This window comes from Bos mutus, chromosome 8 (genome assembly GCF_027580195.1).
Source record: "Bos mutus isolate GX-2022 chromosome 8, NWIPB_WYAK_1.1, whole genome shotgun sequence".
NCBI classification, from domain to species: domain Eukaryota; kingdom Metazoa; phylum Chordata; class Mammalia; order Artiodactyla; family Bovidae; genus Bos; species Bos mutus.
The window spans coordinates 88317443-88342878 of NC_091624.1; the positions used below are offsets into that span (position 1 = coordinate 88317443).

The 25436-nt window shown below is 37.7% G+C and overlaps 1 protein-coding gene across 2 annotated transcripts in view; it reads right to left on the bottom strand.

The window, feature by feature from the left end:
* MLLT3 (MLLT3 super elongation complex subunit) overlaps positions 1-25436 on the bottom strand; it is a 289781-nt gene that overhangs the window by 91709 nt on the left and 172636 nt on the right. The gene's annotated exons all lie outside the window — the stretch shown is intronic.

A 25436-nucleotide genomic window follows, 5' to 3' on the forward strand; every position in this document is an offset into this window, starting at 1 on the left:
CTGAAGTCACCATTCACATTGATTTTGGAGCCCAAGAAAATGAAATCTTACACTGTTTCAACTTTTTCCCCATCTGCTTGCCGTGAAGTGATAGGACCGGATGCCATGATCTTCATTTTTTGAATGTTGAGTTTTATGCCAGCTTTTTCACTCTCCTCTTTCCTCATCATCAAGAAGTTCTTTAGTTCCTGTTCACTTTCTGCCATTAAAGTGGTATCATCTGCATATCTGAGGTTGTTGATATTTCTAGGCTCACAAGAGTCTATTGTTAAATTTTCAGGAATTTTGTCAACAGTTTTTAAACAAGGCTTTTGTGTGTATGTGCTCAGTTGCTCAGTCATGGCTGACTCTTGCAACTCCATGGACTGTATGTAGCCTGCCAGGCTCATACCATGGAATTTTCCAGGCAAGAATACTGGAATGGCTTGTCATTTTCTACTTCAGGGGATCTTCCTGACCCAGGGGCCAAACCCCCTGTCTCCTGGGTCTCCAGCATTGGCAAGTGGATTCTTTACCACTGTGCCCCCTGGGAAGCCCCAAACAAGGCTATTACTAAGTGTTAAATGATAAAAAAAAAATTATAAGAAGGAAAGTATTAAAAACAGAGGTAACAGATAATCAAAATTCATCACTCACTAGTTTACTACATTTACTATTATCTGTGTTCTTGAGGTCATTATTGATGTTTATTGTATCAGGATGGTGGAAATACTTCACAATTACATGCTACTGCATGTCTATTTTCAACTCTTACAATTATTGACATACATGGTAATAGAGTATTTACACCACAGAAATGAGCAAACACTAAAACTCAGGAATGTCTCCTCCAGAGAGGGAGATGCTATATCTCTAGGGGTATAACCCTGATTTAAACAGATAAAAAACTTAAAAAAAAAAAACAAAAGAAATATTTTCAAAGCATTGAAAGTAAACATCAACCTAGAATTGAATAATCAGCAAAACTACTTTTTATAAGAGGGACAACAAGCAAAATTTGTACAGTTAACAAAATTTAGAATTCACTAAAAGAAAACATCACTAAAAGAACTTCAATAGGATTTACTTCAGGAAGGAGGAAAATACATTCAAGAAGAAATTATGATAATACAACTAAGCTAAAAATCAAACAAATTATTTTTATTTAAAAAATTTCCAGACATTTGGAATTGTAAAAATATATTTCTAAATAATTTGCAGGTAAAAGAAGAAATTAAAATGGAAAATTTCAAATTTACCATATGGAACTAAGAAAATACTACATATTAATACTTGTGGGATGTAAATAGTTAAAGCAGTAATTAAGAGAAAAAATTTTAGCTTTAATGCTTACATTTGAAAAAAATGACTGAGAGAATTTTGCATAATAACTCAAGCAAAAGCAGACTATAAATTTTTTTTTTTTTAACTAAAAAATTCAACAACATAAGAAAAGTGCTTTGCGGTAAAGAATCTGCCTGTGTTGCAGGAGACTTGTGATGGAACCCTGGTTCAGGAAGATCCCCTGAAGGAGGAAATGGCAATCTTTCCAATATTCTTGCCTGGAAAATCCCATGGACAGAGGACCCTGGCAGGCTACAGTCCATATGGTCGTAAAGAGTCAGATACAACTGAGCAACTGAGCATGCATGCACAATAAAAACCAGTCTTCTCACTAAAACTGACCCCAAAAGAAGTAAACATCAAGAACAGTCCCTCATTTAAGTCAAGTATGTAGTTTAAAATCTTCCTACAAAGAAGGTATCAAGCCCAAAGATTTTATAAGCAAGTTCTAGGGAAAGACAATATTAAACTTACAAAAACTCTTCCAAAAGATTAAAAAGAGATCACATTTCTCACTTCCTGCAGTGAATATTATCAAGTACAAAACTTGCCAAGAAGAGTAAGAGAAAGAAATATCCAAACTAACCTCAAGAATATGAATGCAAAAATTTTAAATAAAATATTAACATAATTAGTCCAATGGAGGAGGGACCCTAATAGGACTAGACCAAATTGGCTTTATCAGCACTCTTAACCAACTAGTATTAGGAGATAAATTCCTTAACGTGAAGAAAGATAGCTACTGAATTCCCATGCAAACATTATTCTAAATGGTCATTTGTTAGAATTATTCTTTTGAAAATCAGGAATATTTATGCCTAACATTTTACTAACACAGGACCACAAAAGGCAGGGGAAAAAAGAAAACTGAAAATGAGAGACATATGTCATTATTCACATGATATGACTGCCTACAACGAAAAACAAAAGGAGCTTTATGGAAAAATTATTGGAATTAATAAGTTTAGTAAGATAGAAATATGCAAAGGTAAACTGCATGTTTACGCATCAACAAAAAAACAGGGAATTCAATATGCTATTTATAATAGCAATAAAAAATATGAAGTTCCTAGGAATAAACAAACCATAAAACTGTCTAAACTTTTATCAGAAATATCTTAACACTTCAACAACACTAAAGAATGCCTAAATAAACTCATAGAGAGATTAGTTGCATGGATAAAAATACTCATTATCTACAAATGCAATGAAATTTCAATCGAAATCCCAACAGAGTTTTTCAAAGAACTTAAACTAAACCTAAAAAAGAAAATGTAATAGAACTTGTCATGCCATATAGCAATTATAAAACTATAGTAACTACAACACTGGGGTATTGCTGCAGAGATCAATGAACTGACCAAGGGAACGGAGTTGAATCACATCCCTCCAACAGTTTCACAAATATTTGAAAATCTGAAATTTGACAGGGTAGGCACTAGAGATCTTTGAATAAAGCACAGACAACTCAATAAATTGCTCTGGGACTGATTTTCTATATAGGAAAAAATTTAAATTAGACTCTTACCTCATACCATACATAAAATCAACTCCAGATGTTTGAAAATATTTAAATGTTAAGCAAAACTTTTCTCAAATGTGTTGAGAAAAAAAATACAGTAGATCATCTATATGACTATGGAGTAGAAAGCATAACAGGACACAAAAAGAACTAGCTATAAAAAAATCCGACCACATTAAAATTAAGAATTTCTATCAAAAGATATAAAGAAAATTAAAAGCCACTAAATAGGCAAAGTAGGAAAAGATATCTATAACAAGTATAACTAACAATGCATTCATATTTCCAGAATTAAAAAAAGATCTTCAACAAATGAATAGAAAAATAAGCAGAAGACATGAACAAACATTTCAGAAAGAAACATGAATGGCCACTAAAATGTATGCTCAGCCTTATTACTAATCACTTAAATATAAAATAACAGTGAGATATTATTTAAACACTCTATAATGGGCATTGATGAACAAGTTTAACTAGAAAAGAGAGCAATGGTACTTCTTTACACATTGCAGATATAGAATTCTAAATTGTGGCAACTACTATATAAAATAATAAAAAGTTAAATATGTGAATATCCTATTGAGACAGGAGGGGTACAGAGCACAACCTTTAAAAGAATGACACGGCTGTTGAAGACCCGACATAAACTGGTTAGAACCAACCAGGTCCAAAATGGTGGATGAGTCAACTTCCAGTGGACCTTGAGCCTCATTATATGCTCACTGTTACTACATTAGCTAATGACACATTCACAGGTGCCATGACAGTTCCGAGGCCAATCATAAAAGGCCCAAAAGTAGGTGGTGGCCCAATTTCTGGAAATCCCTGCTCCCTCCCCAAAACAGTTGGAATACCCCTCCCATTCATTAGCCTATGAAATTACCCTCCCCTATAAAAACTGACAACCCCTCACCCTGGAGCCTCTCACCTTCTGAGATAGCCCATACTTCGTGGAGTGTGTTTCCTCCATAGACTCTTGCCTTCTGAGATGGCCCTCAATCTGTTTATGGAGTATGTATCTACCTTAATAAATCTTCTTTCACTTTACTACAGCTTGCTCTTGAAGGCTTTTCTGCACAAAGCCAAGAACCCACACTTGGTGCCCCATCCCTGAGATAGGCCTGAGACCTGGGACATGTGTGACCATCCTCTGGCCCACCCCCTTTCTTTCCTGCAACACTATGACTTGGAAATTTCATTCATGAGTATATACTCTATAGCAATATTTCTCAAATGTGTCAGCAGGCCAGCAACATCATTATTACCTGGATACCTATTAGAAACAGATTTTGAAGCTCCATCCCAGACCTACCAAATATGACTCTATGCAGCAAAGCCCAGGAATCCTCACATATACCGACCCTCCTGCTGATTCTCATGGGCCCTAGAGTTTGAACCACTTGTTTAGAGCAATGCTATTCAAACAGAACTTGTTAGTGAGACTGGAAAGCAAGAGTGGATTACATTGCTATTTATAAGTCAACCTGTATAAAATAAAGTAGATTGAGTCCCATGTAGTAAAGGTAAGTATTGATTTGTAAAAGTTTTGTCTCATTTATCTATGTATACTTCCGTGAGTGGGTATTTACTTTATTACAGAAAACATATTTCTTACTATGGGTCACCGTCATAAAAGTTTGAAATCCACCACCCTAGAAAAACTTTTGTATATGTGTACTGGAGACATAGCCTACAAAGTCTACAGTTTCATCATTCAAAATAAAACAAAATAAAAAGGAGTAGTCTAGACATCTAGATAACAAGAGAATAGATATACCAATCATACTGTACAGACTAGTATAATGCAGAGAAATCAATAATATGCAATAACAACAGCAAATCTTTACACAGTGCTGAGTAAATAAAGCAAATCACAGAAAATTACATACAGTATCACACTATTTTCACCAAAAATAAGCAAAGCTGAACAAATATAAGAACACATACAATTGAGGTAAAACTATATTTAAAAGCTCAGGAAAATTTAGGAGCACAGTTACATCTGGGGGACACAAAACAGTGGACAGTAGAGCTGTATACAGGTAATCTGAATGGTACTAATGTTCTCTCATTCTTAAGTTGAATGGTGGACTCATGGTATTCTTTTTATAATTTATACATAAAATACATTTAACCGTCATATATATCAATTATAGCATAACATTGTTATTTTAAGAAAAACTCGTAATACCTGATGTCAAATCCTTGAGTTTAGTAAGGGAAATCTAAACACATTTAGATTCAATGGACACTTATCTATTAGCTGCTTTGACCAAAGCATACACATTGTCTCAATGAATACTTTAAGAGTCCTGAGAGGCAGGTACTTGGTAAAGAATAGGCAATCAAATATATTTTGAGTGAATAAATGCCCAAATAATTTTATAATTCAAAAAGAGAGTTTGATTATATGCTGTGTATTATGGTCTTACCCATAGGAGTTGAATGAAATAAGAGATGATTAACTCTATTAATAGAAAGGAACTTATGCTCTATACTTACTGTTTCTACAGTCTAATACTTATTACTAAATGTATAATGATAAAAATAACTTTTCTTGCTGGAATTATCTCCGGTTAAAGGTAAGAAAAAAATTAACAAACTACAGGGTAGAGCTAACTAATACAACATTTCTACATTACTAGGATTTCCATCTTGCACTTAAAAGCCAAGTTAGCTATGTGCAAGGCACCAGTTCTCCTCAGGGTAGGGAAGAGCCAAGCTATAATGATACAATAAAATAAATTACCAAGGCTAAAAAAACATCTATGACATATTTAGTCTATGCACTTTAATAAGAACTACACTTTAAAAAGTGCAAAGTCAAATCCTTTTTTCATTGAATACACATTAATATAAATGAACACACTGGAAATGGCTGCCTCACAAAATTATTTCCATCCTTCACAAAGAACTATTTCCCTTTACAGGGCTCCCACAAATGTATGCATTATGTTTTTCAAACTTAGTTCATTGTTGTGTTCCCCTCCAGCACCACCACCCCCAGAACCTGGAATAATGACCAACCACTAACAGACACAGAATTAAGTATTTGTCTTTGAATGAACTTACAAACTTATTGAGCGTTTATAAAGGGCACTTGGGGATGCCAGATCAAAAGTGTTATAGTATATACACACACATATATGTGTGTGCCCATGTTGATGTATAATAAATATAAGAACAGATTTAAATTTAAGGAGGAATGGGATATTTATATTTTCTCTAAGTATCTCCCAATAAAACACTTACTAATTACAAAGGTGAAAAAAAAAGTAATTTGCAGTGGAGAAGCCGGCTGACAGCATCTGAATCAAGTGCTCAGAGTAATATTGCAGTAGTAATGGTAGGGTACAATGGAAATCACGATCATATGATTGGAAGCAATGAGAGGAACCCAGTATCACTTCTGTAATATTCCTGCCAGAGATGCATAGACTGAATCTGGTCATGAGGAAATGTCATACAAACCCAGATTGAGGGCCAGCTACTAAATAATCAGCCTGAAATAATTCAAAGAAGTCAAGAAAAGACCAAGGAACTCTTCTCAGATGACAGAGACCAAGGAGACATAATAACCAAATGCTACATATGATTTTAGACAGGATTCAGTTCAGTTCAGTTCAGTCATTCAGTCGTGTCCGACTCTTTGCGACCCTATGAATCGCAGTATGCCAGGCCTCCCTGTCCAACACCAACTCCAGGAGTTCACTCAAACTCACGTCCATTGAGTCGGTGATGCCATCCAGCCATCTCATCCTCTGTCGTCCCCTTCTCCTCCTGACCCCAATCCCTCCCAGCATCAGAGTCTTTTCCAATGAGTCAACTCTTCGCATGAGGTGACCAAATACTGGAATTTCAGCATTAGCATCATTCCTTCCAAAGAACACCCAGGGCTGATCTCCTTCAGAATGGACTGGTTGGATCTCCTTGCAGTCCAAGGGACTCTCAAGAGTCTTCTCCAACACCACAGTTCAAAAGCATCAATTCTTCAGCGCTCAGCTTTCTTCACAGTCCAACTCTCACATCCATACATGACCACTGGAAAAACCATAGCTTTGACTAGATGGACCTTTGTTGGCAAAGTAATGTCTCTGCTTTTGAATATGCTATCTAGGTTGGTCATAACTTTCCTTCCAAGGAGTAAGCATCTTTTAATTTCATGGCTGCAGTCACCATCTGTAGTGATTTTGGAGCCCAAAAAAATAAAGTCTGACACTCTTTCCATTGTTTCCGCATCTATTTCCCATGAAGTGATGGGACCAGTTAGGCAGGATACTTCTGATATAAAAACAAAGGATATCAGTGCAACAATCTAAAACTTGAATGGGATCTGAGAAGCAGAGGCTGGTAATGTATCAGTGCTTCAGTGCTAAATCCTGCCTTTGATAACATTAACATGCTTATATAAGAGAATGTCCTTGTTTGCAGAAAATAACATATTCAGGGATGACGGAACATTGCGTTGGCAACTAATTCTCAAATGGTTCAGGAAAGAAAATCTCTTTGTACTAATAACTTTCCTATAAGTTTGAGATTATTTCAAAATCAAAAAAAAAATTGAAGTATATAAAGGATTTAGAAGAACCCCATGTCTTAATCTGTGCCCAGTGGACTAAGGAACCCTGGGAGGGACATCAAAATCAGAGGATGTTCAAGAAGCAGCCTCAGTCTGTTTAATTTGCTCACTTGGTTCTCTCTCCAAGGACCCATATCATGTTAAGAAGAGCTAAACTGCACCATATTTCTTCTAAGTGGAATCTAAACACCATTCCAAAACAAACTAAAGCTTTCTAATAAGTTATATTTGTCAACTAACTTGAGGCTTTCCTAATATAAGAAAAAGCAGTGGTTTGATCTCAAAAATGCCAAATGAAGTTGCATTTTTAGACCATACACAAAAACAAAGAAGACAAACACATCTGATCTGGGACTGTAGTTCATCTCCTCCCCATTAAAACCAATTGTTTCTGTTGAAGTAAAAGACAATAAACTTGTAATACAAATTCAAGATGTACTTGGAAACAACTTATCTATTGCTTATTTGGGAAAATCTGTTCCACTTGGTACAATCTGTTGTAGAAACAAAACAATTTTATATACATTCATTATAATCATCTAACGGGTATACACAAAAGACCAAAGGAGAAAACGTTGTTGTTTTTGCCATCCTTTGTCTTCAGAAGCCCACAGAACCTGCTTGGGGTATGACAGCAATGGGGTCCAGGGAGAAAGTGTCTGGTCCCCCAGAAAAAGCAGTGAATGACTCAAAGTACTGCAGCTTTTTCTCCTAAAAGCACACCCAGGCAGCCTGGATGAACAGGTAGACATTTGTCTTTCTTTCTTTCTTTCTTCTTTCTGTTCCTTTTTCTTTTTGTAAAGAAATCAATATGGGTTATTTTAGTTTTCTGAGAAGATGAGAATGCATTTTCCCTTGAAACTGACAAAGAGTAGAGTTGGTAAAAAGAAAGAAAGAAAGAAAAATCTATTGTTCATTTACTGTATACCTAGCACCTGGCATTAAGTATGGCCCATAGCAGGCCCTCAAATATTTTAAAAGTACTTATGCTTTCTAAGGATAAGGCAAGTGCTAAGCTTAAAAATAACACACACACACACACACACACACACACACACATTGGTACCTGAAGACAAGGGATAGGACAAGACTTAGCAACACTTAAGAATGTCCTCTCAAACTTGATTTTCAGAAGAAAGAAAAATCAGTTTTGTTCAGGGAATTTCAATATATGAAGCAAGAAACAAAAGGGTAAAAATCTTCTGCAAGAAATCTTGTAGGATTTGAAAGGCATCTTGGATTTGAGCCAAAGGCATCTTGAGCCTGTCCTACCTGTCCCAGATTCAAATATTCTGAACCATCTTCAGGTCAAGTATCCTGATTTTGGTGCATGTGTGCATGCCTGTGTGTGTGTGAGAGAGAGAGAGAAAAACAGAGAGAAGGCAGAGGGAGAGAGAGAATCCAAAGAAGTTAAAAGCAGTTTCCCAAAGAAGTGGCAAGCCAGCCTCAGTAAGCTGATTCTAATAAAGCATATTACCAGCCAACTTTCCAACCCTGAGGAGAAAAATCTTTTAATATCTAAGCACTCAAAATCACTCCTACCCCATGACTTATTTGCATCTCTACTTTGAAAAACCTGGGAGATTACAAACTTATTTGTTGACTTTATTATAGCCTTTTTCACATGCTGGCTAATGCCAAGAAAAACCACTTCTAAAGTCATGCATACCCTTGCTATTCAACTGAGAAAAAAGACTCCAAAAATTATGCTTGTCTCTAATTCACAGAAAATGAAAATGCAACCCGTCCCCACAGATAAGCTGATGTTGGCTTTAGAAAATTTGGGTGGTGGGAGAACAACTTCCTAATTATCATTTTCTTCACATAAATTGGATTTTCAGACACAAGATACAGAGAACTTCAGTCTACAAAGCAAGAAACAAAAGGATAAAGTTGGCTAGCAGCAGCAAATGCATGGCTCTACTCTGGCAATTTATCTATTAAGGGCTTCGGGTTTAATCCATGGGTTGGGAAGATCCCCTGGAGGAGGGCATGGCAACCCACTCCAGTATTCTTGGCTGGAGAATCCCATGGACAAAGAAGTTGGGCGGCTACAGTTCAGGGGGTTGCAAAGAGTCAGACATGACTAGGCAACTAACACTTTCAGGAGGGGACTTGTGTATAATAAGCTTGTCCTAGTGGCCTGATGGAGAAGGCAATGGTACCCCACTCCAGTACTCTTGCCTGGAAAATCCCATGAACGGGGAGCCTGGTAGGCTGCAGTCCATGGGGTCGCAAAGAGTCGGACACGACTGAGCAACTTCACTTTCACTTTTCACTTTCATGCACTGGAGAAGGAAATGGCAACCCACTCCAGTGTTCTTGCCTGGAGAATCCCAGGGATGGCGGAGCCTGGTGGGCTGCTGTCTATGGGGTTGCACAGAGTCAGACACGACTGAAGCGACTTAGCAGCAGCAGTGGCCTGAAGGCAACTAAAAGAAGTGTCCCTGGAGATTTGTTTTATTTTTAATACTTTGTCGCTTTTAATTGCATTTTTAAAAGAAAACTAACATTCCTCTATGTTATGATAGAAAGAATATGCCAGAACAGTGAACAACAACACTGGTTCCACTATGCCTTGGTTGGCCAATCATTTCAGTATTTGACCACTTATGCATTTACAAAGCAAGAAGCTTGACCTATTATATCAGAGAATCTCTTCAACTATAAAACTGCATGTAAATGCATGTTTTTCTCCTTTTACAAATGAGGAAACAGAAGGATGGAGATAAGTAATTTGTCCAAAGTTACACAGTTACTAAGTGCCAATGCTAGCATCTGGGGGGGGGAAGTCTGTTTTTTAGAGAATTCTACTCTTCCCACTGCTGTCCTGTTTTCTTCATCAAAAGACATCAGAATAAGATGTTCAGAACACAAAACAGTGAGAAAGTGACCACCTATCACAATAACCAATATAGGTTGTATAATTACCTTCAGAGCTGATTAATCAAGGAAGATCTTTGTGCCTGGGAGACATTCACCCCTGTGTTGCTCTGCAGGTCAGAGGCTCATACATCTTTAACCTCAATGCATTTTCTTTTAAGAAAGGTAAATCAGAATAAATATTTAATTATAACATGTTTTCCAATTAAAGAGAAAAAAAGAACTGAAGCCAAAATCAGGAGTATGTATACAAACCACAAAAATCCCTTCAGGAGAAGAATAGAAAAGATGACCACAGGGGACATTATAGATGGAGAAGAAGAGAAGCCCAAGAAACCTGACCCTGGCAGGGAGCATGATGGACATAAGAAATGGAGCCCTTCCTCATCAAGAGGAGGAAGAGTAATCTAGGGAAAAAATACAGAAGGGACATAAGGGAAAGAAGACTCATGATCTAGTTCCAGCCCTAGCCTGGGGAACTATTCATGTGCTGTGCTCAGTCACTTCAGTTCTGTCTGACTCTTTGCTACCCTATGGACTGCAGTCCACCAGGCTCCTCTGTCTATGGGACTTGCCAGGCAAGAAAACTGGAGTGTGTTGCCATGCCCTCCTCCAGGGGATCTTCCCAACCTGAGGACTGAACCTGTGTCTCTTATGTCTCCCTTATCGGCAGGCTGGTGCTTTTACCCTTAGTACCACCTGGGAAGCCCAACGGAACTATGAAAGTGAAAGTGTTAGTTGCTCAGTCGTGTACAACTGTTTGCAACCCCATGAACCATGGCCCACTAGACTCCTCCATCCATCGAATTCTCCAGGCAAGAATACTGGAGTAAGTTGCCATTTCCTTCTCCAGGGGATCTTCCCAACTCAGAGATCGAACCCAGGTCTCCCACACAGCAGGCAGGCTCTTTACTGTGTCAAGAGTCAGATCAGATAAAGTGCATCTTAAACTTGGAACAAAGTGGAAGGCATTCTTAAGCAAGAACAGTCACTGTTGAGCTCTAGAGTAACCCTAATCTGGAGCACATTGATGCTCTCTTTACCATAGCATTTAGAGCTCAAAATTATCAAAAAGGAAATGTCCACCTTATTTCATCATTACATAAAAAAAATAATCAATCACCACCCACTGTGTGAAATTCCCAATAGCAAAGGCTATATTATTCAGCTGGTCTTCCAGTTTTTGTGTCCATGTCCTTTCAAAGTGTTAGCCTGGTTTAGCACAATAGTCTGATCAAAAGCCTTCTTGCTCCCTGTGCTTAAACCAGATCTTTATAGTGATCTGTGGATGATAAATAATAGTATCATAAGGTAAAAAACACAAAGCAGAGGGGCAGAATAAGCAGCCAGGCTGAACCTTCAAAGGACATGGCCATTTAAAACTGGAGAACAAATTTTCAAGAAAGCTTTATTTATTATTTCCCTAGAAATAATAAATCACTCCTGTCTAGACTATCTCAGGCAAGACAGTTTTAACATCAAAATCACTTTTTTGGCCTGGACCCATAAATAGTGCCATGACTGTAAATGACTGTCCAGATGGTGCACAAGGATGCCTGGCCAATGGGAAAAGGACTAGCTGCGGTCCAGCCATGCTCATCCTAGCCATGCCATGTTCCCCGGTCTAGGGTTTCATGAGGCAGAGGAGGAAGCACTTATTTCTAATTTGCCCAAAGATGCCACGGACACAGTATGAGCAGACTTCTGTCTGTATAACCCCCTATAACCCACTCAAATCCATCTCTTCAGTCGCCCAGAGTTCATGTGAAGACTAAAATTTGCAAGGTTAACCAAATTTTTATTATATTTCCTGTTTACTCAAACTATAGTTGAGTGGACTAGTTTGTTTTACAGATAAGGCATTCTTATTTTACTCAATGTTTCCATTAATGTCTTTTTATATTAGGGCTTCCCTGGTGGCTCAGACAGTAAAGAATCTGCCTGCAATGGAGGAGACCTGGGTTTGATCCCTGGGTAGGGAAGATCCCCTGGACAAAGGAATGGCAACCAACTCCAGTATTCTTGCCTGGAGAATTCTATGGATAGAGGAGTCTGGTGGGCTATAGTCCATGGGGTCGCAAAGAGCTGGACACAACTGAGTGACGTAACCATTTCATATTACACACAGGTCTCCAATCTACCCTAAAAGGGCAGAAAGGCAAAAACAGCATTTACAAAGACAAGCTACCAAATCTACACCTATAATAACCTATCAGATCAGATCAGATCAGATCAGTTGCTCAGTCGTGTCCGACTCTTTGCGACCCCATGAATCACAGCACTCCAGGCCTCCCTGTCCATCAACAACTCCCGGAGTTCACTCAGACTCATGTCCATTGAGTCAGTGATACCATCCAGCCATCTCATCCTCTGTCGTCCCCTTCTCCTCCTACCCCCAATCCCTCCCAGCATCAGAGTCTTTTCCAATGAGTCAACTCTTCGCATGAGGTGGCCAAAGTACTGGAGTTTCAGTTTTAGCATCATTCCTTCCAAAGAAATCCCAGGGCTGATCTCCTTCAGAATGGACTGGTTGGATCTCCTTGCAGTCCAAGGGACTCTCAAGAGTCTTCTCCAACACCACAGTTCAAAAGCATCGATTCTTCGGCGCTCAGCCTTCTTCACAGTCCAACTCTCACATCCATACATGACCACAGGAAAAACCATAGCCTTGACTAGACGAACCTTTGTTGGCAAAGTAATGTCTCTGCTTTTGAATATGCTATCTAGGTTGGTCATAACTTTCCTTCCAAGGAGTAAGCGTCTTTTAATTTCATGGCTGCAGTCACCATCTGCAGTGATTTTGGAGCCCAGAAAAATAAAGTCTGACACTGTTTCCACTGTTTCCCCATCTATTTCCCATGAAGTGATGGGACTGGATGCCATGATCTTCGTTTTCTGAATGTTGAGCTTTAAGCCAACTTTTTCACTCTGCACTTTCACTTTCATCAAGAGGCTTTTTAGTTGCTCTTCACTTTCTGCCATAACGGTGGTGTCATCTGCATATCTGAGATTATTGATATTTCTCCTGGCAATCTTGATTCCAGCTTGTGCTTCTTCCAGCCCAGCGTGTCTCATGATGTACTCTGCATATAAGTTAAATAAACAGGGTGACAATATACAGCCTTGACGAACTCCTTTTCCTATTTGGAACCAGTCTGTTGTTCCATGTCTAGTTCTAATTGTTGCTTCCTGACCTGCATATAGGTTTCTCAAGAGGCAGATCAGGTGGTCTGGGATTCCCATCTCTTTCAGAATTTTCCACAGTTTATTGTGATCCATGCAGTCAAAGGCTTTGGCATAGTCAATAAAGCAGAAATACATGCTTTTCTGGAACTCTCTTGCCTTTTCCATGATCCAGCAGATGCTGGCAATTTGATCTCTGGTTCCTCTGCCTTTTCTAAAACCAGCTTGAACATCAGGAAGTTCACGGTTCACATATTGCTGAAGCCTGGCTTGGAGAATTTTGAGCATTACTTTACTAGCGTGTGAGATGAGTGCAATTGTGCGAAAGTTTGAGCATTCTTTGGCATTGCCTTTCCTTGGGATTGGAATGAAAACTGACCTTTTCCAGTCCTGTGGCCACTGCTGAGTTTTCCAAATTTGCTGGCATATTGAGTGTAGCACTTTCACAGCATCATCTTTCAGGATTTGGAATAGCTCAACTGGAATTCCATCACCTCCACTAGCTTTGTTCGTAGTAATGCTTTCTAAGGCCCACTTGACTTCACATTCCAGGATGTCTGGCTCTAGGTCAGTGATCACACCATCGTGATTATCTGGGTCGTGAAGATCTTTTTTGTACAGTTCTTCTGTGTATTCTTGCCATCTCTTCTTAATATCTTCTGCTTCTGTTAGGTCCATACCATTTCTGTTCTTTATCGAGCCCATATTTGCATGAAATATCCCTTTGTTATCTATGATTTTCTTGAAGAGATCTCTAGTCTTTCCCATTCTGTTGTTTTCCTCTATTTCTTTGCATTGATCGCTGAAGAAGGCTTTCTTATCTCTCCTTGCCATTCTTTGGAACTCTGCATTCAGATGTTTATATCTTTCCTTTTCTCCTTTGTTTTTCGCTTCTCTTCTTTTCACAGCTATTTGTAAGGCCTCCCCAGACAGCCATTTTGCTTTTTTGCATTTCTTTTCTATGGGAATGGTCTTGATCCCTGTCTCCTGTACAATGTCACAAACCTCATTCCATAGTTCATCAGGCACTCTATCTATCAGATCTAGGCCCTTAAACCTATTTCTCACTTCCACTGTATAATCATCAGGGATTTGATTTAGGTCATACCTGAATGGTCTACTGGTTTTCCCTACTTTCTCCAATTTAAGTCTGAATTTGGCAATAAGGAGTTCATGGTCTGAGCCACAGTCAGCTCCTGGTCTTGTTTTTGCTGACTATATAGAGCTTCTCCATCTTTGGCTGCAAAGAATATAATCAATCTGATTTTGGTGTTGACCATCTGGTGATGTCCATGTGTAGAGTCTTCTCTTGTGTTGCTGGAACAGGGTGTTTGTTATGACCAGTGCATTTTCTTGGCAAAACTCTATTAGTCTTTGCCCTGCTTCATTCCATATTCCAAGGCCAAATTTGCCTGTTACTCCAGGTGTTTCTTAACTTCCTACTTTTGCATTCCAGTCCCCTATAATGAAAAGGACATCTTTTTTGGGTGTTAGTTCTAAAAGGTCTTGTAGGTCTTCATAGAACCGTTCAACTTCACTTCTTCAGCATTACTGGTTGGGGCATAGACTTGGATTACTGTGATATTGAATGGTTTGCCTTGGAAACGAACAGAGATCATTCTGTCGTTTTTGAGATTGCATCCAAGTACTGCATTTTGGACTCTTTTGTTGACCATGATGGCTACTCCATTTCTTATGAGGGATTCCTGGCAGCAGTAGTAGACATAACGGTCATCTGAGCTAAATTCACCCGTTCCAGTCCGTTTCAGTTCGCTGATTCCTAGACTGTCGACATTCACTCTTGCCATCTCGTTTGACCACTTCCAATTTGCCTTGATTCATGGACCTGACATTCCAGGTTCCTATGCAATATTGCTCTTTACAGCATCGGACCTTGCTTCTATCACCAGTCACATCCACAGCTGGGTATTGTTTTTGCTTTGGCTCCATCCCTTCATTCTTTCTGGAGTTATTTCTCCACTGATCTCCAGTAGCATATTGGGCACCTACTGACCTGGGGAGTTTCTCTTTCAGTATCCTATCATTTTGCCTTTTCATACTGTTCATGGGGTTCTCAAGGCAAGAATACTGAAGTGGTTTGCCATTCCCTTCTCCAGTGGACCACATTCTGTCGGATCTCTCCACCATGACCCGCCCATCTTGGGTTGCCCCACGGGCATGGCTTAGTTTCATTGAGTTAGACAAGGCTGTGGTCCTAGTGTGATTAGATAATAACCTATATCAAAATATAAATTTTTCCAAATAATAGACCTAATTTGGCCCATCCCACTGCAACAACAATAAACCTAGACCATCATTCTTCTGTATTGTCAGAACCATTAAGAAACAACCTCAAATTTGTGAAAAACAAATTTTCACAAAGTTCTTTTGTCTCTAATTTCATCTATAGTATTTAGGCCTTAAGCCAGTGACTTTAATTTTGAGAAGCTGAGAGCATAAGGAGAAAATAATAACAAACAAAAACATAGAACACATTACCAGTAACTTCTTAGCAAACAACCAAAAATTTTACATCAATACTCTTAAGTTTGAGAATATGTCTTTATAAAGAACAAAAATAAAGTAACTCATGTATTCTAAAGTGTATGAAATTCATGTTTAATATATTAAGTGCGAAACACAAACATTTTGTGCAATCCTATCTACATGAAAAATGCAATGTAAAATACACATTACAATCACTAGAGGGATTATAAATGATTCTTCTTCTTTTTGCTTTTCTAGAAAGTCTACATTGTTCTAAAGTTAGCATACATTTATTTTAAAATCTGTTAAAAAAAAAAAAAAAAAACACCAGATTCCTTCTTGAGGCTAAAGCATGTTCTTTCTTAGCAGAAAACCATCATTATGTCAGTCCTGAAATGGAAATCTTTCATTTTCACCTTTCTAGGTAATAAACAATGTGGTTTAAACCAAAACATAATAAAAAACCTATAGAAAAAAGAGGCTGAGTCAATGAATAAAATAACTATATTCTGACTGCTTAACTATGTACCACATTTTATTTAATAATCTCGGAAAGAAGGGGATAATTCAGATTTATACCAATCTACAGCCCAAGGTAAATTAGTAGCAGATTTAAGAATTGAATTTGTGCCTTTAGATTTCAAATCAAACATTCTTTATACCACACACCATGGCTGTGTCCTTTGTGGAATAAGGGATATTGTGTTTACCTACCATTTGTTGTTACTCCTCAAAAATAAAACAAATATCTATTTTAAAAGTCTCAGACATCTATTTCATAAACTGCTACTACAGATCCTAATCACTGTCAAGTTTTCTTATAGCTTACAGGAAAAGAAAAATTTAGAAAATAGAATGTTAATCTCTGTTTCCCTTTCCCTTTTCTACTCCCTCCTCCCAAACTGTTTTTCTTGTAATATTATAGAGTATGAATCCAAAAAATATCCAGGGGTGACGATTAACACAAAAATTCCTTTACCATCCTAGGAGTCTGGGAATGGATTCAGATATATTAGATAAACTTTCTGTGCAGCTTTGAAACTAGGGCATAAAGAACCACCTGAGCCAAGAAGGGAGAAAGAAAGTGAACCAATAGTTTTCAACTATAGTATTTTTGTATTTAGAGAGAGAAAGAACTATTCATTTCTTAACTTGAAATTCTTCGATTTCTTCTTTTCTTGGCTTTTTTTTGGTGTGTGTGCGTTGGAGACAGGAGCTAGGGGCAGGGCTATGTGATGGTTTTCTTTCAGATATTACAGCATTTCCTTTCAAGACTAAACTAAGGTTCCTACGCAGGGTCAGCTGAACTGCTGCTCCTGAGTGGCCAGCCGAAAGCAGCATGGCGCACCATCCAGCACGAACAACTCAAACACTCGTCACGGCTTTCCTACTCCACACTCCAGGAATATCTGCCTGTTTCTTTCTCAGCTTAGCCTCTGCTCAACTTAGGCAGGAAAAGTATCTGAACTTTGGACTCAGTGAAAAGTGTGCCTCTATTTTTTCCCCTCCTTACTGAACAGGTGAACAGGTAACCTAGAAGAAGGAACAAATGAAAGCAGGAAGATCTATGCCACAGATGCTCTTTTGGTGCATATTTTCAAGTCTTTAACTGTCCTTCAAACAACATATGTGATTTTCAGAAGATGTTAACTATAAATTAACCATGAAGTATGCTGAGTGACATAAATAACTTTTCTACTATCATGACCATACTTTCCAATGGATTTCATAACTTGGACATTCGAGTTATCATGTATATATCTGTTCTACTTTCATGATTTACTTCTCCAGACTTTTGGTGAGGGGCAGGGGGGTGGTAGTCAAAGAAATGGAAAGAAAAAAACACTAAATATGACATAAAATTGACCTCGATTCTGAGAAACAACCAAATAGATGAGGCTGCCTGCTTGATCTTACATTCATTTAAATATATCACCTTTTATCAGTGCTGGTGAAAAACAGCAGCATCCTTTTATCTCTTGAGGCAGACGTTTACAGGATGATATATATCGAAAAATTACATAAAGGCACACTAGTCCCAAAACAAATATCCAAAAATTCAATGAAGCTGTCCAGTAACAGCAACTAAAATAATTTTCTATGTATTATTTCCTTTGAGTTATTTTAAAAATAAGCAGCCAGCTATCCCTCTCTGGGCACTGTTAAGATGAGTTTGCCACAAAAGCCACTTATATTTTTAGAAGCCAAAGTCTTGACAAATCAGTCCCGAGGAACATAATTTGTTACACGCTGAAGAATGCCTGAAAACACAGACCTTGGTTAAAGAGGCTTCCGTATCTTTTTGTAACCCTTCCAAATGTAAGTATGTGGGAAGAATACTCATAAATTTAAGCCGAACCGAAACATTTAGAACATCTCCAATTTAGAACACATTAAAATGCGGTCTTTGAAGGAAATGAAAATGGCTTTAAACACATGAAAAGATGCTCATCATCACTTGTAAGAGAAATGTGAATTAAAAATGAAATATCATTTTTCACCCATCATATTGAGGGGAAAAATGTTTAATGAATCACTGTATGGCGAAATAGGCACTCTTACACATTGTTGATGCAAGCACAGAGTAGTATAACATCCTTGGCAGGCAATTTGTAAATGTCTATCAAAATCTAAATTCCACTTTGCCTTGGAGCCACGATTTTACTCCCAGGAATTTATCCTACAGATACACTCATCCATGTGCACAAACAACTATATAAAAGGTTATTCACTACAGCATTGTTGGTGGCCCGGAGGAAGACTCATTATATGTCATTTTGTATTGGATGTGTATTTACCTATTAAAAAAAATTAAAATTTGAGGGGAAGAGAATGTGATCTGTACTGTTTAGAAATTCAAAGTGTTCTGAACTCCCCTACAAAAGGAAATACTAAACCATCCTACACAAGATTCATTCCAGAACCCTGAGATCAAATGCTATGTTCAGATGGCTTGACACGGCTGCATTAGTGAAAGCTCCTTATCATAAGATCCCTTTGGCCCTTTAGTAACCAAAACCCTTTGTTGGGAGTCCACTGTGGGTCTGATTTCTACTTCACAATAAGTAGTGCTTCAAAAAATTCCAATTTATTCCTTGCAAAAACATATCAGATATAAATGAGACTGTCACTCTGAGAAACAGGACTGCATTATGCTGCAGACTTAACACAGACTGAAAGCATGTTCCCCATGTCTTCTCCAGCAAATCCTGCCAAATGGGCGTCTGAAACGTCCTATTGAAACAGGTGGTGTCTGAACAGAATTGGATTTCTGCCTATAGAAACCCTAGTTTTAACAACTGCTGTGGTTAGTTTTAATTTTCAGTCCTCAGAATTAACTGCTTGCCAGCGATTCAGAAATAGACTGAACAACATGTTTAGACCTTGCTCTGTTTAATTGAGGAAAGAAAGAAAGGGGGAAAAAAAAGCCCACCAACACCCTACCACCATCCCATAAAAAACAACAGAACCAAAGCAGACCACTTGATTTCTAGGCCAAAAAAAAAGGGAGCAGCTGTAAAACAAACTCAACTCTCTAAAGATGATTGTCCCTTTTGTGCCTTCTTCACAGAAGCACAAGATGTACATACATACTCGCTGAACACACTACTTAGGAAATCTAAGGGTTTTGAGAAACTTTTAATCTTCTGGAAATTTAGAATTAAGAACAATGGTAAGAATCGATCATTTTTCCAATGAAAATGGACATCTTAAAAAATGATATTGCCAACAGACCTCTGTTTTAATTTATACAACCAAAATACAAACAGCCAGAATGTAAATTCCTTGAAGAAAAATACAATGGGCTAATTCCCTTTAAACCCAATGGGTTGGTCACACTTGCTGGTGATAAAACACATATTCTTGTGAATAAAGCTAGGGTAGCTTACACTAAATAACGAACTTTTTCCACTGTACCTTTAAGTGCTTGATATAAGAATGGATAAAGCTCTAATTTTCTAGGCCAGCAATCAAATTAAAGGAATCCAGGGACTGGTTATCTACTATTGAGCTGCACAACATGGTTACCCATTCTCAATGAAGGCAACACTGTCTTGACCACTATACAGATGATGAACTGAGATTCAAAAACATGTAATAATTTTCCAAGGGTCATTCAGTTAAAAGATGACAGAGAAGAGGTTTTAATTTAAATCTGCCTGATTTCAAAATGTCTCCAATTGTCTCATACTCCCTCCCAAAAGAAAATTCAGAGAGATAAATTAATAAAATGACAAGTTTCAGTTATATGACATTGTACCATTGCTTTGCCAACACCCACATAAAAACTCATCCTCTCTCAATCAAAAGCAATGGATGTCAAATCCTCCTGCATTTTTCAGTGTGACTGAATTCCAGCTATTAAGAAGGTGATCAAGTAAACAGAGAGAAACCCATCTATCGTGATCGTAACTCCTTAAAAAAAAAAAATCCTGACATTGTAAAGAGCATATTTGAAAATCCTTCCACATGGATTCATCAGTGCATGGAAAAAAAAAAAAAAAGTATCTCAGTGAAAGTGAGAGTTGCTTCCCAATGGGGTACATTTGATCCTTTTGCTTATAACTCAAGTATAAATAGATGACATCAAGTCTGGCCCTCAGAAGTTTATAGCTCACTGTGCTCTACCTCTCCTACCAACCAAAGAAGAAAATAAGATCTCAAAATGAAGGCAATCTCCTTCCAGAAGTTCTTAGATTATTATTTTCCATTTTTAACCTCTGGCCTGGTTTAGTTACTAAGTTGTGTCCGACTCTTGCAGCCCCATGGACTGTAGCCTGCCAGGCTCCTCTGTCCATGGCATTTCCCAAGCAAGTATACTGGAATAGGTTGCCATTTCCTTCTCTGGGGGACCTTCCCAATCCAGGGATCGAACCTGTATCTCCTACATTGCTGACAAATTCTTTACCAACTGAGCCATAAGGGAAGCCCCTTTCTGACCCCTATCTTCTGTCTTTTTCTTACACAGGTCCCAGAGAGGCTAGCTCGTAAACCAAATCTACAATTTCCCTATAAGCTCCAATGACATCTCTCATTTAGAGAAAAATAACTGCGTGTAAATAAAATCATTTTGTATTTCTGTATTCTCTGAAAATGATGCTTAAATCCAAAGATAACCTTTCCACAAATTTTTTTTCTCTTTTCTTTGAAAGCAATGATTCCTTAATTTTAGATAGCTATTCAAGAGAAGAACACAGATAGTATTAAGTTTCTTCCAAGGGGGAAGCGCACCAAGATTTCTTTGACACTATTTAGAAAAGAATTACAACTTTTTTTTTAAGAAAAAAAAAAGAGTAAAAAGAAGAAAATCTCACTGACCCCCCTCCCAAAAAAATTTGTCATATAGCTTACAGGTTTATAGATTATGAAAATCTGCCATTTTTCAAGATTCTTCTGGCAAAATGTTCTTTGGAATCATTTTCTTCTGAAAGCTGAAAAGCACTTTCTAAGATGTTGCCAGCTCTAAAAACAACCTTTCTGATCCCTTGAAAAGCCAAGTTCTACTTTTAATAGTGCTATGTACTTTTGTTTTCAAAGAAAAAAGTGAAAAGAAGGAACTACAGCCAAATGATAAGTTTACTCTACTCGTGCCTCAAGCTATACATGATTTCACATAGTACATATGAAGAAGGGATCGATTTCTTTCCTTTAAAAACAACATATACCTCCATGGTACATATGCAGTATTTAAATATGAGGAAAAACAGCACCCCCTTTCACCCCAGGCTCCAGTTAACAAAAATGTTTATACAAAGAAACAGTCATGGGCATAAGATTTTCTAAAGCAAAAGCAAAAGCAACAAAAGCAAAAACAAACAAGTGGAACTACATCAAACTAAAAAGCTTCTGCCCAGCAAAGGAAACCATCAAAAAAATGAAAAGAAATGGGAGAAAATACTTGCAAATCATATATCTGATAAGAGATTAATATCCAAAATATATAAAGAATTCATACAACTCAATGGCCAAAAAAAAAAAAAAAAATTCAAACAGTATGATTTTTAAATGTCAGAGAATCCGAATAGATGTTTTTCCAAAGAAAATATACATATGACCAACAGGTGCATGAAACGTTACTTGACATCACTAATCATCAGAAAAATTCAAATCAAAATAAGCTATTACCTCATACCAGTAACAATGGCTATCACCAAGAAGACAAGAGATGGTAAGTGTTGACAAGAATGTGGAGAAAAGGGAACCCTTGTGTGCTGTTGTCAAGACTGTAAATCCTACAGTGCAGTCACTATGGAAAACAATATGAACCTTCCTCAAAAAATTAAAAATAGAACTACATATGAGCCAGCAATCACACTTCTGGGGACATACCCAAAGGATATTAAAACGGGATACTGAAGATATATCTGTCCTCCCGTGTTCACTGTAGCATTTCTCACAATAGCTAAGATATGAAATAATGCTAAAGCTGAAACTCCAGTACTTTGGCCACCTCATGCGAAGAGCTGACTCATTGGAAAAGACTCTGATGCTGGGAGGGATTGGGGGCAGGAGGAGAAGGGGACGACAGAGGATGAGATGGCTGGATGGCATCACTGACTCAATGGATGTGAGTTTGAGTGAACTCTGGGAGTTGGTGATGGACAGGGAGGCCTGGCGTGCTGCAAATCATGGGGTCCCAAAGAGTCGGACATAACTGAGCGACTGAACTGAACTGAACTGAAGATATGAAAATAACCAAAGTGTCCATCAACAGATGAATGGATAAAGACGATGTGGAGATTTGTGTATGTGCACGTGTGTACATAACAGAATATTATTCAGCCATGAGAAGGAAGGACATCCTCCCATTTACAACAACATGGATGAACCTTGAGAATATTAGGCTAAGTGAAATGAGTCAGACAAAATGTATGATATTGCTTATATGTACAATCTGAAAAAAGTTAAACTCATAAAAACAGAGGCCAGAATGGTATTTACCCAGGGGTGGGAGAGGGGAGGTGCGAGAGAAGGGAAGGTATGGATCAAAGAGCACACACTTCTAGTTATAAGATGAATAAGTTCTAGGGATCTGATGTGCAGCATGATGGTTAGAGTTACTAAATTATATATGTGAAATTTGCTAAAAGTCAAATGATAGAGAAATGGTAATTACCTGATGTGATGCAGGTGTTAGCTAATGCATGGTGATAATGATTCTGCAATACACAAGTGTATCAAATCAACATGCTATAACCTTAAGTTATACTTCATGAAGCTGGAGAAACAGATCTCCAGTCAAATCAAAACGGCTTATAAAATAGCTGACACCATGACAGAATGCATTGGACGCTACTTAGCAACTGAACAACAACAATGATAAAAATTAAAATGTCAGGTGAACAAAATATTAGGTATACAAAAATCTCAGTAAGACAGTTTAATAGTTCAGATTCTCTCATTTCCATCAAAGACTATTTTAACCCTCCCATGTGAAATGGACAGAATCTATGAGATTACTAGTATTTCAAATGAATTTTTAAATGTTAATTTTACTACAAAATTTACTCAAGTCAGTCACTTAAAGAACTTATGTCGAATAATGGGTGTGCTTGAGTACTTCACATTTTAGAGTTGTCAAGACACAATGTAAATCTAATGGGGGAAAACAGGCAGGCTTCGAATAGCACTTAAAGAAATACAAAGGAGGGAAGTTAGAAGTCAAGGAGGATAATTCTGAGATAAAAGCTGAGTAGAGAGAAAGACAGAAATCAACGAGAGACCTTATCAGGGTGCAGTGCTGCACTCTGCTGCATTATCACTGACCTGTAACCTCTTCTCCAGCTCACAAACAGCCCTTGAGTACTCCAGGACTAAGTGGATGTTTTAAAAAGTTCTTGTGTCATATTTACTTTTTCCGACGACCCTTATCAGAAGCCTGATGTACTCAAGCTCCATAATTCACATGCTTCAATTACCTACCTAACTACATACCCGAGAGGAATAACCAGAGGCGTAAAATGCCACCCTCTTAAAAAGAAACATAATGGGAATGATTAGGATTTAAAATGGACAGGCTCATTTTTAAGGGCATAGTCACAGATAAGTAGCATCAACACTGTGCTCTAGATAACTAAAAAGAATCAAATAGGGTTTGTTTAAAAAACATTCCTGAATAAATATATAATAAATCCCTAACTTTAAAATAAGTTGTATGACAAAAGCCCATTTCTTTACCAAGATACATTTCCCCATGAAGTACTACAAATGGTCATTCATTTCCAAAGCTGGCCCATCTATATCTATTTAACCCATAATCTACTGACATGCAATACAGTGTGGAATGAAATGTGGTAGAAGTTCTTGTAAAACTTCAGATGTATGTTGCCCTGTATAAAATCCAATTCTTCCTACAAAGCTCTCAGGTAGAGTTTATCAGTGAAAGGAGACATCTTAAGAAGTTACCATCTACATACCCTTCAAATAATAAGCTCATGAATGCAAAACTTCAAAAACATTTCAGTAAAACTAAAGGAAGGGAATCCTAAAGAATGCACTGGGAAAAAAAGGGGAAAAACATATATATAATAAAAAAAGAAAACAACACACTGCAAAATGATATGGGATCTGAACTGCCTACATAATATGACACAAGGAGTTCAGCTAAAGTAGAAGCTGATGGTCCCAGGAGCACTCAATGTTAAGTAGATTTCGACCCATGTTTGTCTGTGCAGCTGACTTTGCTGCAAGCAAACATTCCATGTTTATGAGAAATTCCACTTAAAAGTCTTTCCCTATCCTAGCCAATTCACATGGGCAAAAACTTACCATGCTAATTATCATTATCTTAAAAAGAAAAATCCATCTATTACCTACACACAATTCAAACAAACAAAAATATGCTTTTAAATGAAAAATACGTAATTTGAATGAGTACATCTTTTCTGTTAATTTTGACCTTAAAATTTGGACAATATAGTTTTTAATGTAACTTTCAATACACCAAAATAAAATTAAGGTACTGTTCTTAACTGAAAATAGTTTGGGTTTGGATTGCTGTCGAAATAAATCTGAACTGTGTAGACTACACATGCATGCTAATTCACTTCAATAGTGCCTGACTCTTTGTGACCCTATGGACTGTAGCCCACCAGACTCCTCTGTCCGTGGGATTCTCCAGGCAAGAATACTAGAGTGGATTGCCACGCCCTCCTCCAGGGGATCTTTCTGACCCAGGGACCAAACCAGAGTCTCTTCGTTGTCTCCTGCATTGCAGGTGGATTCTTTATCACCGAGCAAGCAGGGAAGCCCAAATAAGACTATAAGGCTGTTCTAACCAATAATGTAATTTCAGACTCATACCTACTTAAAATATTGTTTGCTTACCTCTTCTTTTCAAACCATGAGTACACAGTGAGGTCATTAAGGTGCTTCATTTCTTTTACCTCTCTCAAAACACTATCGTACTTCTTGACACACTGCTGCTGCTGCTGCTAAGTCACTTCAGTCCTGTCCGAC